Genomic DNA, 17501 nt, shown 5'->3' with positions numbered 1-17501 from the left:
CAGGCATAGAGTGCCAGATCCGGGCTCTGACACCTCCACAGCACAGGCATAGAGTGCCAGATCCGGACTCTGACACCTCCACAGCACAGGCATAGAGTGCCAGATCCGGGCTCTGACACCCCCACAGCACAGGCATCGAGTGCCAGATCCGGGCTCTGACACCCCCACAGCACAGGCATAGAGTGCCAGATCCGGGCTCTGACACCTCCACAGCACAGGCATAGAGTGCCAGATCCGGGCTCTGACACCTCCACAGCACAGGCATAGAGTGCCAGATCGGGGCTCTGACACCTCCACAGCACAGGCATAGAGTGCCAGATCCGGGCTCTGACACCGCCACAGCACAGGCATAGAGTGCCAGATCCGGGCTCTGACACCCCCACAGCACAGGCATCGAGTGCCAGATCCGGGCTCTGACACCCCCACAGCACAGGCATAGAGTGCCAGATCCGGCTCTGACACCTCCACAGCACAGGCATAGAGTGCCAGATCCGGGCTCTGACACCTCCACAGCACAGGCATAGAGTGCCAGATCCGGGCTCTGACACCCCCACAGCACAGGCATCGAGTGCCAGATCCGGGCTCTGACACCCCCACAGCACAGGCATAGAGTGCCAGATCCGGGCTCTGAAACCTCCACAGCACAGGCATAGAGTGCCAGATCCGGGCTCTGACACCTCCACAGCACAGGCATAGAGTGCCAGATCCGGGCTCTGACACCGCCACAGCACAGGCATAGAGTGCCAGATCCGGGCTCTGACACCCCCACAGCACAGGCATAGAGTGCCAGATCCGGGCTCTGACACCCCCACAGCACAGGCATAGAGTGCCAGATCCGGGCTCTGACACCTCCACAGCACAGGCATAGAGTGCCAGATCCGGACTCTGACACCTCCACAGCACAGGCATCGAGTGCCAGATCCGGGCTCTGACACCCCCACAGCACAGGCATCGAGTGCCAGATCCGGGCTCTGACACCCCCACAGCACAGGCATAGAGTGCCAGATCCGGGCTCTGACACCCCCACAGCACAGGCATAGAGTGCCAGATCCGGGCTCTGACACCCCCACAGCACAGGCATCGAGTGCCAGATCCGGGCTCTGACACCTCCACAGCACAGGCATCGAGTGCCAGATCCGGGCTCTGACACCCCCACAGCACGAGCCCTGAGCTGACGTCAGTCTCCGGCGGGCGGGTTAGTGATGTGCGCAGGCGCGGATTGTTTGGCGTGGAGCGGCGGCGAAGGGGAGGAGGCTCACGAGCCCAGCCTGTAAAGGTCCGTGGTAACCCGGGGCTGGGGAGGGTCCGTCGGGCGCTCACTGTAGGGACGCGCCTTCAGTGACCGAGCTCAGCGGTTTGTGGCGCACGCTTCCCCGTGTTGTGAGGAGGGGGCCCAGGGCCCAGGGCCCAAGCGTCACTTTGTTTGTTTTCTCCATAGGGGCTCAGAGTTACTCAACATTTTCTCTTTCAACAAAGTGTGTTTTATTTACACAACGCGAGTCATTGGATAAGTCCCTCCTGCGGTAAATTATGGTAACTTTGTATTTATGGTCAAGTGAAGCTCCCTCACTTCACTTTCTTCCCCACCCCTTACTCCACTCCCTCTGGGCACTTTGGATGTTTGATAGGCGCATGTAGTTCGTTAAAATGGCTGAGAGCAGTAAACAGCAGTTGTTTCTTAAGCTGTGAAGTCTTTTCTGGTTTGTCACTGACTGACCTTTACCAATGCTACAGCATCGTCCATGCACTGCTGGAATTGACTGGCATCTATCCACAATCTCTTGGAAATAACCTCCCCCAAGATGTTTTGTGATGTTCTGATGCAAAAGACATCTGCTTGCAAGCAGTGTAAAAGCAATAGCCATGCCTTTTGAGTATCAGTTCATTTTTGTTGGAATGCGTGTTTAAGAAAAAGAGACACTCCCCACAGGTCTGAGGAGATAGCCAAATGAGTGATTTGTGAAGGATGCTTATTTTAAGAATGAAGACATTCTTCTTTGTATCATAGCTTCCACAATCCACTGGATGCTGATCAAATCATACTTTAGGAGGAAGATACGTAAGACTCCCATACACCAGGCTAAAATTTCTAAGTAAGGTGCCGCTCACAGTTGCTGCACTAGCTGAAGGCACGGCCACCAATGGTGGAGCAATGAAAATCAGGGATGCGCAAGCGACCAGAATTGAAGAATTGCAGAGATTTCAATGGATTGTAGGACTGGATGAGGGTACAGAGATAGGGAGGGGTGAGGTCATGGAGGGATTTGAAAACAAGAATGAGAATTTTTAAATCGAGGTGATTCAGAATCATGAGGTGTTTAGACAGAGTAGATACAGAGAAACTGTGCCCTTTGGCGGAAGGGTCGAGAACCAGAGGTCATGGATTTAAGGTGATTGGCAGAAGAACCAAAGGCAACATGAGGAAAAATGTTTTTGCTCAGCGAGTGGTTAGGATCTGGAATGCACTGCCTGAAAGGGTGGTGGAGGCAGATTCAATTGTGACTTTCAAAAGAGAATTCGATAAGTACCTGAAAGAAAACAAATTGCAGGGCTACGGGGAAAGGGCAGGGGAGTGGGACTAGCTGAAGTGCTCTTGCAGAGAGCTGGCATAGGCTCGAGGGGCCGAATGGCCTCCTGTGCTGTAACCATTCTATGATTCTATGCCAGACTGGGAGTCAGTGTAGGTCAGCAAACACAGGGGTGATGGGTGAATGGGACTTGGTGCGAGTTAGAATACGGGCAACAGAGTTTTGGATGAGCTCAAGTTTGACAGCATAAGGAGCTTTTGCGGATCATACTAACTGCTTTTCTGCAGAAACAATATTTGGTTAATTCGTAGGCTGACTATATATTGCGAACACCAATGTCTTTCATCTGAATACTGCCTCCTGAAACGCTCATTCGCACTTTGATCACCTTGAGGATCAATTTTGCAAACACTCTTTGCTGGCCTCCACGATTCACAAAATCTAATTTAATAAGTTCTCTGCATCATGTCCAACTGTGATTTGTGTACTTTCATTATGTCTTGTTTTTGTCACGCTTGATTGGATCTTCATGCCCCAGAAAAATTTTTTTAAGATAATTTTCAAATCACTCTTGTACATGACCACGTGCATCTGCCACTCCTTTTAAACGAGACTACGGGTTAAATCCTGCCACTCCACTCAACTGTCAGTAGCTGCCTTTTCTGTCATGATCCACTGCCCCCTTGGAACACTCCCAAAATCTCTCTGCTTTGCCAGAAATCTCTCTTCCTCACCTTCAAAAGCCTTCTTAAAATACTTCTCTGGGTCTGCCTTTTGACTTTTTTTTCTTGCTCAGTATCTGCTTTGTTTTGTCTTTTAGAATGCTCTTGAGATACTGTCTATTAAAGTGCTAAAATGTAAACAGTTGAAATCTACATTAGTGAAGGAGCAACCTAATTCATCGTATAGTGTCATCTAGTGGCGAGAATGAAGCAGTATAATGTGCAAAATTTATGTTCATCAATTTATGGACCGAACAGAAAGTCCTGAAAAGTTTCACATGAAAGCAGCTGTCTCATTCATCCATGTTTACTATATGATTTCAGGAACGTGAAAACAGCAACTGTTCCCTCGGTAACCATGCTGCCACCAATGAATCTGCTAAACACGAAACCTGAACTAGCTAATTCGAATGGTTCCTGCAGTTGCAGTCAGAACAATGACAAGTAGAAAAACCTGTAAAACACCGGCAACTGATTTTAATGTAGAATGTGTACATGGGCAGAGCTAATGACTTCTCACAGCAGAGGTTAAAGAATATTAAATTGAAACGACATTGACCATACGTTGCATAAAAAGGACAGAAATAACAAATAAAATACAAAACATTAGAAATAACCAGGAGCTCATTGGATAAACATGAGTTACTTGGGGCCAGTTAGCATGGCATAAGCTTGCATAAGTGTAGGTTCTGTTTGATCAAACTTGTAGAATTGTTTGAAGAGCTAACAGTGAAGATAGATAAAGAACATCCAATAGATGCTGTTTATATGGATGTTCAGAAAGAAAATAAATAACTGCATTTATAGAATGCCTTTCGTGACCTTGGGACACCCCAAAGTGCTTTACAGCCAATGAAGTACTTTTGAAATACAGTCACTGTTGTAATGTAGGATACGTGGTAGCAAATTTGCTCACAGCGAGTTCCTACAAACAGCAATGTGATAATGACCAGATAATCTGTTTTTCGCCATGTTGGATAAGGTACAACGCAAGTGACTTGCAGCAAAGATGAAGGCTGTTACGTATGTAAACATTGTAACTGTGTAAGACTTGCCACCAGAGGGCGCAACTGTTGGGGACCCAAGGGTCACCTGCACACCTCGTGCAAGGGAGTTTAAAAGGTTGTCTGCCATGCTGCTTAGGCACTCTGGAGTTGTATTAAAGAGACTAAGGTCACATCAGTTTTAGCTCACAGTACTCAGTCTTGTGGAATTCTTCCATGCAACAATTGGCGACGAGTAACAGATTACGAATTTGCACGCGGTCATGGCTGCCATTGGTATTTTTGAGAGATTTGTAGAGGGTGATGATTGGAAAGCTTTAGTTGAGCATCTCAACCAGTACTTCGTGGCCAACGAGCTGGATGGGAACGATACAGTGGTCAAATGCAGGGCGATTCTCCTCACCGTGTGTGGGTCCACAATATACGGTCTCATCAAGAATCTGCTAGCACCAGAGAAACCAACAGAGAAGATATATACAGAGTTGTGTACGCTGGTTCGGGAACACCTCAAGCCGAAGGAGAGCGTCTTAATGGCCAGGTATCGCTTCTACACGCACCACCGCTCCGAGGGCCAGGACATGGTGAGTTATGTCGCCGACCTGAGATGCCTTCCGGGAATTTGCTGGATTTTTGGGAGAAATGCTGCGGGACTTTTTTGTGCTTGGCAACGACCACAAGGTCATTCTTCACAAGCTGCTGTCCGCCGAATCCCTAGACCTGAGTAAGGCCATCACGATAGCCCAGGCATTCATATCCACGAGTGGTAATACCAGACAGATATCTTCCCAGCATCGAAGCCCACCGGCAAGTACTGTGCATAAAATAACGTCGCTAGCAGGCAAAACTGCATATGGCAGGGCCGACATGTCTGCAGCTGCAAGACCGAGGATGACTCGGAGTCCGCCATTGGACGTGAATGCAAATCCATTAGCACCATGTTGGCGGTGCGGGGGTAATCATCGAGCCCATCAATGTCGATTCAAGCACTATGTGTGCAAAGGCTGCAAAACAATGGGGCACCTCCAGCGAATGTGCAAGAGTGCTGCAACTCACCACGTGGCAGAATCGGCAGAGGATGATCGATCCGGCGCGGATCACGCAGAACAAACGAGAGGCAACACAACTCGAGGAAGAAGTGTATAGGGTACACACCTTCACCACCAAGAGCCCTCCTATTAATGCTGAAAGTCAAATTGAACAGTATTCCGGTATCAGTGGAGTTGGACACAGGGGCAAGTGAGTCAATTATGAACCAGAAGGTTTTTGAGAAACTGTGGGGCAACAAGGCACAAAGGCCCAAACTGAGCCCGATTCAGACAAAGCTGTGCACCTACATCAAAGAGTGCATACCAGTCATTGGCAGTGCGGCAGTTAAGGTATCGTACGATGGAGCTGTGCATGATTTATCACTGTGGATTGTCACAGGCGATGGCCCAACGCTATTCGGCAGAAGCTGGCTGGGAAAGATTTGATGGAACTGGGACGACATCAAAGCACTATCTTCAGTGGATGATGCCTCGTGCGCCCAAGTGCTGAGCAAGTTTCCATCGCTATTTGAACCAGGCATCGGCAACTTCACAGGCACCAAGGTGCAGATCCATCTAGTCCCAGATGCAAAGCCCGCTCATCACAAGGCTTGAGCGGTTCCATATATGATGAGGGAGAAAATCGAGATCGAACTGGACAGACTTCAACGAGAGGGAATCATATTGCCAGTCGAGTTGGCCAGTCTGATTGTTCCGGTATTGAAAAGCGATGGTCAGAATCTGTGGAGAGTACAAGATAACGATCAAAAGAGTCTCCTTACAGGACCAGAACCTGCTACCCAAGGCGGATGACTGGTTCGCAACGTTAGCAGGGGGGAAGTAATTCACCAAGTTGGACCTAACCTCTGCCTACATGACATAGGAACTGGCTGAATCTTCAAAATGATTGACGTGCATCCACACGCACAAAGGACTGTTTATATACCACAGGTGCCTTTTGGGATTAGCTCGGCTGCTGCCATCTACAGGGGAACATGGCGATGTCTGCTGAAATCGGTTCCACACACCGTTGTGTTTCAAGACGACATCCTGATCACTGGTCGTGACGCCACTGAACACTTGCACAACCTGGAAGAGGTTCTAAGTCGACTAGACAGAGTGGGACTCGGGCTGAAAAGCTCCAAGTATGTTTTCCTGGCGCCAGAGGTCGAATTTTTTGGGAGAAAGATTGCGACAAATGGCATCAGACCCATGGACTCAAAGACAGAGGCCATCAAGAATGCACCCAGACCACAGAATATGATGGAGCTGCGTTCGTTCCTGGGACTCCTCAACTATTTTAGTAACTTTCTACCCGGGTTAAGCACTTTGCTGGAACCGTTGCTCATGTTGCTACGAGGGTGACAACTGGATTTGGGATAAATCTCAAAGAGACAGCCTTTGAAAAGGCCAGAAACCTACTTTGTTCTAATAAGTTACTTGTACTGTATGACCCGTGTAAACGATTAGTGGTAGCTTGTGATGCATCTTCGTATGGGGTTGGCTGTGTGTTACAGCAAACCAACGTATCGGGCAAACTTCAACCGGTTGCATACGCGTCTAGAAGTCTGTCTAAGGTTGAAAGAGCCCACAGTATGGTCGAGAAAAAGGTGTTGGCTCGTGTATATGGGGTTAAGAAGATGCACCAATACCTATTTGAACTTCGGTTTGAGCTTGAAACCGACCACAAACCGCTCATGTTGCTGTTTTCAGTAAGCAAAGGTATAAACACCAATGCTTCGTCCCGCATCCAAAGATGGACACTAACATTGTCCGCCTATGACTATGTTATCCGCTACAGACCAGACACGGAGAACTGTGCTGATGCCCTCGGTCGGCTACCATTGTCCACTACCGGGGTGGAAATGGCGCAGCCCGCAGACTTGCTTCTGGTCATGGATGCTTTTGAGAGCAAGGGGTCACCTGTCAGTGCTCGCCAGATCAGGGTCTGGATCAGCCAGGATCCTCTGCTATCACTTGTAAAAAGGTGCGTCCTCAATGGGAGCTGGTCGGCCATTCCCGGGGAAATGCAAGATGAAATTAAGCCATTTCACCGACGCAAAGATGAAATGTCCATCCAGTCGGATTGTCTCTTATGGGGTAATCGCGTGGTTTTGCCAAACAAACGTTTATATGTGACCGACACAATACTCACCCAGGCATAGTCATGATGAAGGCCACATAGCCAGGTCGCATGTTTGGTGGCCCGGCATTGACTTGGACTTAGTCATGCGTACACCAATGTAACACGTGCTTACAATTGAGCAATGCAGCAAGGGTGGCTCCATTGAGTCTGTGGTCATGGCCCTCCAAACCATGGTCCAGGATCCATGTAGATTTTGCTGGCCCCTTTCTCGAAAATATGTTTTTAGTTGCAGTGGACGCTTACTCTAAATGGATTGAATGCGTAATCATGTCATCCAGCACATCCACTGCCACCATTGAAAGCCTCCGGGCTATATTCGCCACCCATGGCTTGCCCGACGTCCTTGTCAGTGACAATGGACCGTGTTTCACCAGCTCTGAATTCAACGAGTTTATGATCCACAATGACATCAAGCATAACCCCTTATCTCCTTATCGTTTAAGAAACTGTCTATTTCTATCTTAAATATATTCAATGTCACAGCTTCCACAGCTCTATGGGGCAGCGAATGCCACAGATTTACAACCCTCAGAGTAGAAATTTCTCCTCATCTCAGTCTTAAATGGGCGACACCTTATTCTGAGACCATGTCCCCTAGTTTTAGTTTCCCCTATGTGTGGAAATATCCTCTCTGCATCCATCTTGTCAAGCCCCCTCATTATCTTATATGTTTCACTAAGATCACTGCTCATTCTTCTGAACTCCAATGTGTACAGACCCAACCAACTCAACCTCTCTTCATAAGCCAACCCCCTCATCTCCAGAATCAACCTAGTGAACCTTCTCTGAACAGCCTCCAATCCTGTAAAGTGCTTTGAGACTTCCGCTGGTCATGAAAGGCGCTATATAAATCCAAGTCTTTATTTCTTTGCATCCTCGTCACAGCTTACATTTTTGTATCATAAGCCAACTTGGATATATTACATTTGGTCCCCTTATCCAAATCATTGATATCGATTGTGAATAGCTGGGGCTGAAACACCGATCCTTGCGACACCCCACGAGTTACAGCCTGCCAAGTCGAAAATGTCTCGATTATTCCTACTCTCTCTTTTCTGTCCGTTAACCAATCCTCAATCTATACGAGTATATTATCCCCAATAACATGAGCCCCAATTTTGTTTAATCTCTTGTGTGGCACCTTATCAAATACCTCCTGAAAATCCAAATACAGCACATCCACTGGTTCCCCACTTATCTATTCTACTAGTTACAACCTCAAAAAACTCTTAACAGATTTGTCAGACATGATTTCCCTTTCATAAATCCGTGTTGACTCTGCCCAATCCGATTATTATTTTCTAAGTGCCCTGTTACCCATATCATAGGCAGTCCCTCGGAACTGAGGAAGACTTGTTTCCACTCTTAAAATGAGTCCTTAGGTGGCTGAACAGTCCAATACGAGAACCACAGTCCCTGTCACAGGTGGAACAGATGGTCGTTGAGGGAAAGGGTGGGTGGGACAGGTTTGCTGCATGCTCTTTCCGCTGCCTGCACTTGATTTCTGCATGCTCTCGGCGATGAGACATGAGGTGCTCAGCGCCTTCACGCATGCACTTCCTCCACTTAGGGTCGTCTTTAGCCAGGGACTCTCAGGTGTCAGTGGGGATGTTGCACTTTATCAGGGAGGCTTTGAGGGTGTCCTTGTAACATTTCCTTTGCCCACCTTTGTGAAGGAGTTCCGAGTAGAGCGCTGGCATGTGGACAGTGTGGCCTGCCCAGCGGAACTGATCAAATGTGGTCAGTGCTTCAATGCTGGGGATGTTCGCCTGGCCGAGGAAGCTAATGTTGGTGCGTCTGTCCTCGCAGGGGATTTGTAGGCTCTTGCGGAGACATCGTTGGTGGTATTTCTCCAGCGACTTGAGGTGTCTACTGTACATGGTTCATGTCTCTGAGCCATACAGGAGAGCAGGTACAACCCTGTAGACCATGAGCTTGGTGGCAGTTTTGCGGGCCTGGTCTGCAAACACTTTTCCTCAGGCGGCCGAAGGCTGCACTGGCGCACTGGAGGCGGTGTTGAATCTCGTCGTCAATGTCTGCTCTTGTTGATAAGAGGTTTCCGAGGTATGGGAAATGGTCCACGTTGTCCAGGGCCACGCTGTGGATCTTGATGACTGGGGGGCAGTGCTGTGCGGTGAGGAAAGACTGGTGGAGGACCCCTGTCTTATGGATGTTTAGCGTAAGGCCCATGCTTTCGTACACCTCAGTAAATACGTCGACTATGTCCTGGACTGTTACCACATCCTTAATAGATTCTAGCATTTTCCCAACGACTTAGCAGTCTAACTGGCCTGAAGTTCCCCATTTTCTATCTCCCTCTTTTGTTAAATAGCGGGGTTACATTTGCTGCCTTCCAATCTGCGGGAACTGTTCCAGAAGTGACCAGTGAGGTGGTGTAAAAATCAGTGCTGGAAGCTTGCTTTTCACTTCGTATATCACTAATTTGGATATGGAGATAGAGACAAAATTGTCATTATTTGTGTCATGTATGTATGCTTGGGTTTACTAGCCACCAGATGGCGCCACTGTCGGAGGTCATTGGGCTGTGTGCACGTGTGTGCGGCCCAGGTATAAAAGACCAGCCATCTTGTAATCACTTTGGGCCCGAATAAAGTAGAGCCAGGTTTGTACCCGTTAGGAATTTACATTATTCAATCTATTGAGTTATTGGATACACAACATTTGGCAACGAGGTAACAAGACTCTTGGCATGCAAAAACGAGCACAATTGGAATTCTGGAGTGATTCGTGGAGGGAGAAGATTGGGCAGACTTTGTAGCCCACTTGAACCAGTACTTCGTGGCCAACAAAATGGAGAAAGAGGCAGATGCAGTTCGGCGCTGGGCGGTCCTCCTCATGGTTTGCGGTCCGAAAATCTGTGGACTTGTAAAGAATTTCCTCTCACCCTTAAGTCCAATGGACAAGAACTATGAAACATTGTGTGCTCTGGTACGTGAACATCTCAAACTAGATGAAGGCATCATCATCTCAAGATATCGATTCTATACGTATGTTCATTCTGAGGGCCAGGATGTATCGGAATTCGTTGCCGACCTAAGACGTCTAGCTGGACCGTATAAGTTCAAAACTGCGTTGGCAGACATGCTGCAGGACTTCTTTGTAATCGGCATTAACCACGAGGTGATCCTGCATAAGCTACTGGCGGCAGAGATGCGGGATTTGAGCAAGGCCATCACGATTGCCCAATCATGCATGACGACGGACAAAAGCTTAAAGTAGATATAATTGAAAAATCAGAACTCGGCAAGTACTGTAAACAAGATAGTATCGTCGTTTGGCAGACCTGAATATGGCAGGGCCTACCCGACTGCGTACGCGAAACCTGTGGCTGCTAACGGGAATTAATCTGATATCACCATGTTGGTGTTGTGAGGGAAATCATCAGTGTCGGTTTAAACAGTATATTTGTAAAGGCTGTTCGAGAGTGGGGCATCTCCAGCGCATGTGTCCGCAACTGATCAAGTGTGCTGCGACACACCACGTGGATGATGATGACCAGTCTAGCGCGGATCCAGATATGCAATCTGAGATACCAGAGGAGGAAGTGTCTGGACTGTGTTCGTTCCTAACAAAGAGCCAACCGATAATGATTAATGTAAAACTTAATGGTGTGCCGGTATCGATGGAATTGGACACGGGCTGCGAGTCAGTCAATAATGAGCCAGAGGACATTCTGCAGGCTGTGGGATACTAAGGCTATGAGGCTTAAGCTAAGTCCAGTCAATACCAAGTTACGTACGTACACTAAAGAACTCATAAAGGTGATTGGCAGTGCAGTAATCAAGGTGTCGTATGATGGTGCGGTTCACGATTTACCATTATGGATTGTTCCAGGCAATGGTCCACCACTGTTCGGCAGGAACTGGTTAGAAAACAATGAAATGGAACTGGAACGAGATCAAAGCGTTGTCGTCGGAGGATACTCCATGTGCTCAAGTACTGAGCAAGTTCCCCTCGCTGTTTGAACCAGGCATCGGCAATTTCACGTGAGCCAAGGTGCAGATCCACGTGGACTTGGATGCAAGATCCGTCCATCATAAAGCTTGGGCAGTTCCGTACATGATGAGTGAGAAGGTCGAAATCGAATTGGACAGACTCCAGCGTGAAGGGATATCACCCGTCGAATTTAATGAACGGGCCAGCCCCATTGTTCCCTTGTTGAAAAGTGATGGCACTGTTAGGATTTGTGGAGACTACAAAGTTATGATCAACCGAGTTTCGAAACAGGATCAATACCCGTTATCGAAGGCTGATGACCTGTTTGCAACGCTAGCCAGGGGGAAGTCGTTCACAAAACTGGATCTGACGTCAGCCTACATGACACAGGAGCTGGTCGGCACGTCGAAGAAACTTACGTGCATCAACACTCAAAAAGGACTGTTTATCTACAACAGGTGCCCTTTTGGAATTCGCTCGCTGCAGCCATATTTCAGAGAAACATGAAGAGTCTACTGAAGTCCGTCCCCAGAACCGTCGTGTTCCGAGATAACATACTGGTCACCGGTCATGACTCCGCCGAACATCTGAACAACCTGGAAGAGGTTCTACATCGTCTGGACAAAGTGAGACTCAGACTGAAACGCTCCAAGTGTATCTTCATGACACCGGAAGTTGAATTCCTGGGGGGGAAAATTGTTGCTGACAATATCAGTCCTATGGACTCAAAAACCAAGGCCATCAAAAATGCACCCAAGCCTCAGAATGTGATGGAGCTGTGTTCGTTTCTTGGTTTACTCAACTACTTAGGTAATTTCTTAGTTAGATTGAGCACCTTATTAGAGCCACTGCACATGCTGCTAAGAAAAGGCGACAACTGGGTTTGGGGTGCATCTCAAGACAGAGCTTTTAAGAAAACTACTAATCTGCTTTGCTCAACAAGCTGCTGGTACATTATGATCCATGTAAGCGTGTCGTATTGGCCTGTGATGCTTCGTCAACAAGCTCATGAGTCGGGCAAATTACAACCTGTTACATATGCTTCAAAAAGTTTGTCAAAGGCGGAAAGAGCCTCCAGCATGGTGAAGAAAGAAGCACTAGCCTGTGTGTATGGGGTTAAAAAGATGCATCAGCACCTGTTTGGTCTTCGGTTTGAACTGGAAATAGATCACAAGCCACTCATTTCATTGTCTTCGGAAAATAAAGGTATCAATACCAATGCATCGTCCCGCATCCAGAGGTGGGCGCTGACATTATCTGCTTATGATTGCCATTCACCATAGACCTGGCACTGAGAATTGTGCCGATGCATTGAGCCGTCTGCCGTTGCCTACACCGGAGGTGGAAACACCACAACCGGCAGACCTACTGTTAGTCATGGATGCTTTTGAAAGTGAAGGAACCCCTGTCACGGCCCAACAAGTTAAGACATGGATCAGCCAGGACCCGATATTATCGGTTGTGAAACGTTGTATCCTTAGTGGTGATTGGTCTGCCATACCCAAGCAAATGTGTGAGGAGACCAAACCTTTCATCCGTCGCAAAGATGAACTATTCATTCAATCAGATTGTATACTGTGGGGTAATCGTGTTGTTGTGCCCAAGAAAGGCAGAGAGAAATTTGTGCATGATCTGCATTGCACGCATCCCGGTATTGTCATGATGAAAGCCATTGCCAGGTCTCGTGTGTTGGCCTGGAATTGACTCTGATCTGGAATCATGTGTGCATCAGTGCAACACTTGCATGCAGCTTAGTAAAGCACCAGCAGAATCGCCGCTGAGTCTCTGGCCCTGGCCATCTAAACCATGGTCCAAGATCCACATCGACTTTGCTGGTCCCTTCCTGGGAAAGATGTTCTTCGTTGTGGTGGATGCTTATTCCAAGTGGATAGAGTGTGCAATCATGTCATCCAGCACATCCACAGCTACCATTGAGAGCCTTTGTGTCATGTTTGCTACGCATGGTCTGCCAGACATCGTTGTAAGCGACAACGGATCTTGCTTCACCAGTATGGAGTTTCAAGAGTTCATGAAACTCAATGGTATCAAACATGTGAGGTCAGCACCATTCAAACGCGCATGCAATGGACAAGCCGAGCATGCGGTCCACACCATCAAGCAGAGTATGAAGCGTATAATTCAAGGTTCACTGCAAACTCGCTTGTCACACATATTGCTTAGTTACAGGACAAGACCCCATACGCTTATTGGGGTCTCCCCTGCTGAACTATTGATGAAGAGAGGTCTCAAGACCAGGCTCTCTCTCGCCCACCCTGACTTGAATAATCATGTCGAATGCAGGCATTAAAGTCGGCAAGGGTATCATGATCACGCTACTGTGTCAGGCGACATTTCTATCAATGATCCTGTGTATGTAATGAATTATGGCCAAGGTCCCAAATGGATCGCCGGTACTGTTACAGCCAAGGAGGGTAACAGAGTGTTTATTGTTAAGTTCAAGAATGGGCAAACATGCAGGAAACATGTCGATCAGATAAATATGCGGCACACGGATGAACTGGAACAGTCTGAGGAAGACACATTGACCAACCAACCTACCCTCAGTCATCAGAGGACTCCGCTGTCATCAATGAATCTGGACTTTCAATCCCTGACATGGTCATTGCCACTCCCATCAGATCGGCTATCCAGCCCGCAGTCATAACAGACTCAGAACGCTCGCCCAAGGCTGGAGTTGAACTGAGACGTTCAAGTCTGGAGCAGAAAGCCCTGGACCATCTCAATTTGTAAAAAGACCGTTACTAATACCTTAAAGGGGGATATTGTCATGTATGTATGCTTTGATTTATTAGCCACCAGGTGGCGCCACTGTTGATCATTCGGCTGTGCGCACGTGTGTGCGGCCCAGGTATAAAAGGCCAGCCATCTTGTAATGTAATCACTTTGGACCCTAATAAAGTCGAGCCAGGTTTGTACCTGTTCGGAGTTTACAGTATTCTGTCTATTGAGTTATTGCATACATGACAATTTGACAATGACATCAAGATGGGTGTGGGGTTGCAAACAACCTAGCAGGCTACCCAGGTGCAGAGGGATCTCGATAGATTGGAAAGTTGGACAGAGAAAGGACAATTAGAATCCAATGTAGACAAGTCGATAGTGATGAAATGATGGGAGAATAAATATTAAAACTATGAACAACATGGTGTTAGTCTACAGATTACGGCAGAGGAAAAGTATTTGGGACTTTCAGATGACCAGTCATTGAAGTCATATGTGTGGCATTGGTAAATAAGATTTTGGATTGGATCACCCATGGAGAAGAACACAGGAGTTTATATATTGCATTGGTTCGTCCCATCTGGAATTGTTTGCAGTTCAGGTCACTGTATTACAGGAAGGACATCATGACACTGGAAAAAGTGCATTACCCATCTGAAAAGTGGCATCACATGCCTGAGCTATAAGGATAGAAGCTGAGTTTACTTACTCTGAAGAGAAGTCTGAAAGGGGATCATATTGAAGATGTCTTGTCACACCCTGTCTGGAGTACTGCATTCACCACACCTCAGGAAGGATATATTGATCTTGGAATGGGTACAGTGCAGATTGACAAGAATTATACCAGGATTTAAAAGATTAAATTATGGCAGTTGTATAAACTTGGCTTGTATTACCTTGAGTTTAGAAGGTTGAGCGGTGATCTACTTGAGGTGTTTAAATGATAAAAGGATTCGATAGGGTAAATACAGAGAAATTATTTCCACTGGTGGAGAAATTCAGAACAAGAGCACAATCTTAAACTTGTAGCTGGGGCATTCAGGAGTGAAATCAGGATACTTATTTCACACAAAGGGTAGTGGAAATCTGGAATTATCTTCCCTCCAAAAAGTTCTGCATCAATTGAAATTTTCAAGCCAGATCAATAGATTTTTGTTCGGTGAGGATATCAAGGGATATGGATCAAAGACAGATAAATGGAGTTGAGGTACCGATCAGTGATGATCTAATTGAATGATGGTACAGGCTCGAGGGGCTGAATTCTATGCTAACTGTGAGATCTGTAATTCAGCATTTTTAAGGGATTTTATTAAGTTCATTGCTGATAAACTTTACAACAACAGTTTGTATTTATATAGCACCTTTAATGGAGTAAAACGTCCCTAGGCACTTCACAGGAGTGTTAGAAGATCACAAAATTAATTTGACACCGAGCCAGATAAGAAGAAATTACGGGAGATGACGAAAAGCATGGTCAAAGAGATAGGTTTTAAGGAGCATCTTGAAGGAGGTAGAGGGGCAGAGAGGTTTAGGGAGGGAGTTACAGAGCTTGGGGCCTTGGCAGCTGAAGGCACAGCCACCCATGCTTGAGCAGTTATAATCAGGAATGTTCAAGAGGGCATAATTTGAGGGGCGCAGATATCTTTGGGGCGAGGGGTTGTGAGGCTGATGGAGATTATTATGTCTGTAATGTACTTATGAATGACTCCACAAGTCAATGTGTTGTACTCAAACTGTAATGACCTTGGTCCTTTATTCCAAACTCCAGAGTGAGGCACAAGCATGGTGTGCAGCCTTTTATACTGGGCCCTGCCACCAGGGCAGGAAACCCCCAGTCTCCACCAGTTGCACCCCCTAGTGGTGCCAGAATGTATATACACAGTGTATACTTTATTGATAGTACATCAGGTAAACAAGTCTCTATCTTATGCAACCACACGTAGAGTACATCCATATTCTGCATATACAACATCACTCTCCCCCAAGTCCTTTGCACCAATTACCTTTGCACTATGTGCTCTGGCTTAGCTCTCACCAGACTGAGTGCCAATAGCCCTTGCAGCTTCGCTATGCTTTGGCTTGGCTCTCTCCCTGTTAACCCCCAAGTCCTTTTGCTACAGCATTGGGTGGTGGGTTATCAGATTGGATGGTTCGATAATGCAGTGGAAGTTCCATTGGGTTCTGGGTGTGATCCATGTGTGTGTCCATGGCTACATATACATCCATTGCCCCCCACCCCGGCCCACAGCGAGATCATGCAGCTGGCCCATTACATTAGCATACAGGATCAGACACATTGTAAGTACGAAGAAAGGAAGAAAACATCTTTTTTACAGTTTGTATCATGACACCTTGGTTCAGTGACTTACATTTGTTACGTTTTACGGTCGTGCACCAGGGTTGGGTAGATTGCATTCATGATTCAGTCATGGTCAGTGCTGAGGTAGCAGTGCAAATATGCGAGGACGCAAGTTCCAGAACAACTGGACGGGGTCCTAGTCGTCTGATAGCGGTGCTGCACCCCCTGCTAGCGAGGTGCGCTTGGTTCGCTCACCTAGCCAGGACTCGGGGCCTTTGCCGTTGCCGAGTGGTGGGCAGAGCCACAGATGTATGTGGCCTCCCTGTTCTCCTTTGAAGGTTGCAGAATCTTCTGCCTGCTCTCTAACGGTGTTGGGAACCTGGCTGTTCCAGATCCCGTTTGGGGAACTCGTTGGTTCTGACCTTTCGCTTCCGGACATGGCCGAGGTAGCGACTGGGTCTGGGGGCTGCACCATCTCCACCCGGGTGGTGGGCAAAGGCGGCCAACTGCGCGTATTGGCGCCGTTTTCGTTTCTGGGTCTGTGGCAAATAGTGCCATCGGGTGCCTGCAGCGTGGGCTAGACCTGGGGCAGCGTATCAGGATCAGTGCATTCACCCTCCTGAGGTCGCTCGCTTGCTACTTTTGGGGACACTCTATTCCCGACATCGCGCAACAACATTTTGTTCACAATCTTAATCGGTTCGTTATATTGATTGCCATGCATGCAATGTCTCTAAATTCAGTTGGTTGCAGGTCTCCTTTAAGAGAACCCTGCTGGCTTTACCCGAGTCAAATCCTTTGTTAGACACCACGTGTTGGTCCCTCAGCGTTGCACCTCGTGATATTGCCGTGGCCATCTTTTTTTTCAGCCACGCTGCCCCTCACTGCAACAGGGACGCCATCTTGCCTCTGTCCTCGAGGTCAACTGCCTTGATCCTTCTCTCCCGCGATTCTGCCACAAAAGCTGGAAGAGTGCCTGTGAATTTGATCTTCCTCCCCAGGAGTCCTGCCACTGGAGCCAGGAAGGAACTTTTAGGTCGTTCCGGTCGGTTCATTGCTATGCAGTCGTGATGGACAG

At 47.6% G+C, this 17501-nt stretch overlaps 1 protein-coding gene across 1 annotated transcript in view; it reads left to right on the top strand.

The window, feature by feature from the left end:
- The first annotated feature begins 1182 nt into the window (after positions 1-1182).
- pcm1 (pericentriolar material 1) overlaps positions 1183-17501 on the top strand; it is a 280791-nt gene continuing 264472 nt past the window's right edge. The window contains exon 1 of the mRNA XM_070869661.1: positions 1183-1276. The gene's annotated coding sequence lies outside the window, so the exon portion shown is untranslated. The remainder of the gene's footprint in view (positions 1277-17501) is intronic.

This window comes from Pristiophorus japonicus, chromosome 2 (genome assembly GCF_044704955.1).
Source record: "Pristiophorus japonicus isolate sPriJap1 chromosome 2, sPriJap1.hap1, whole genome shotgun sequence".
Classification (NCBI taxonomy): domain Eukaryota; kingdom Metazoa; phylum Chordata; class Chondrichthyes; family Pristiophoridae; genus Pristiophorus; species Pristiophorus japonicus.
This window is presented reverse-complemented; position numbering and strand designations above follow the sequence as displayed.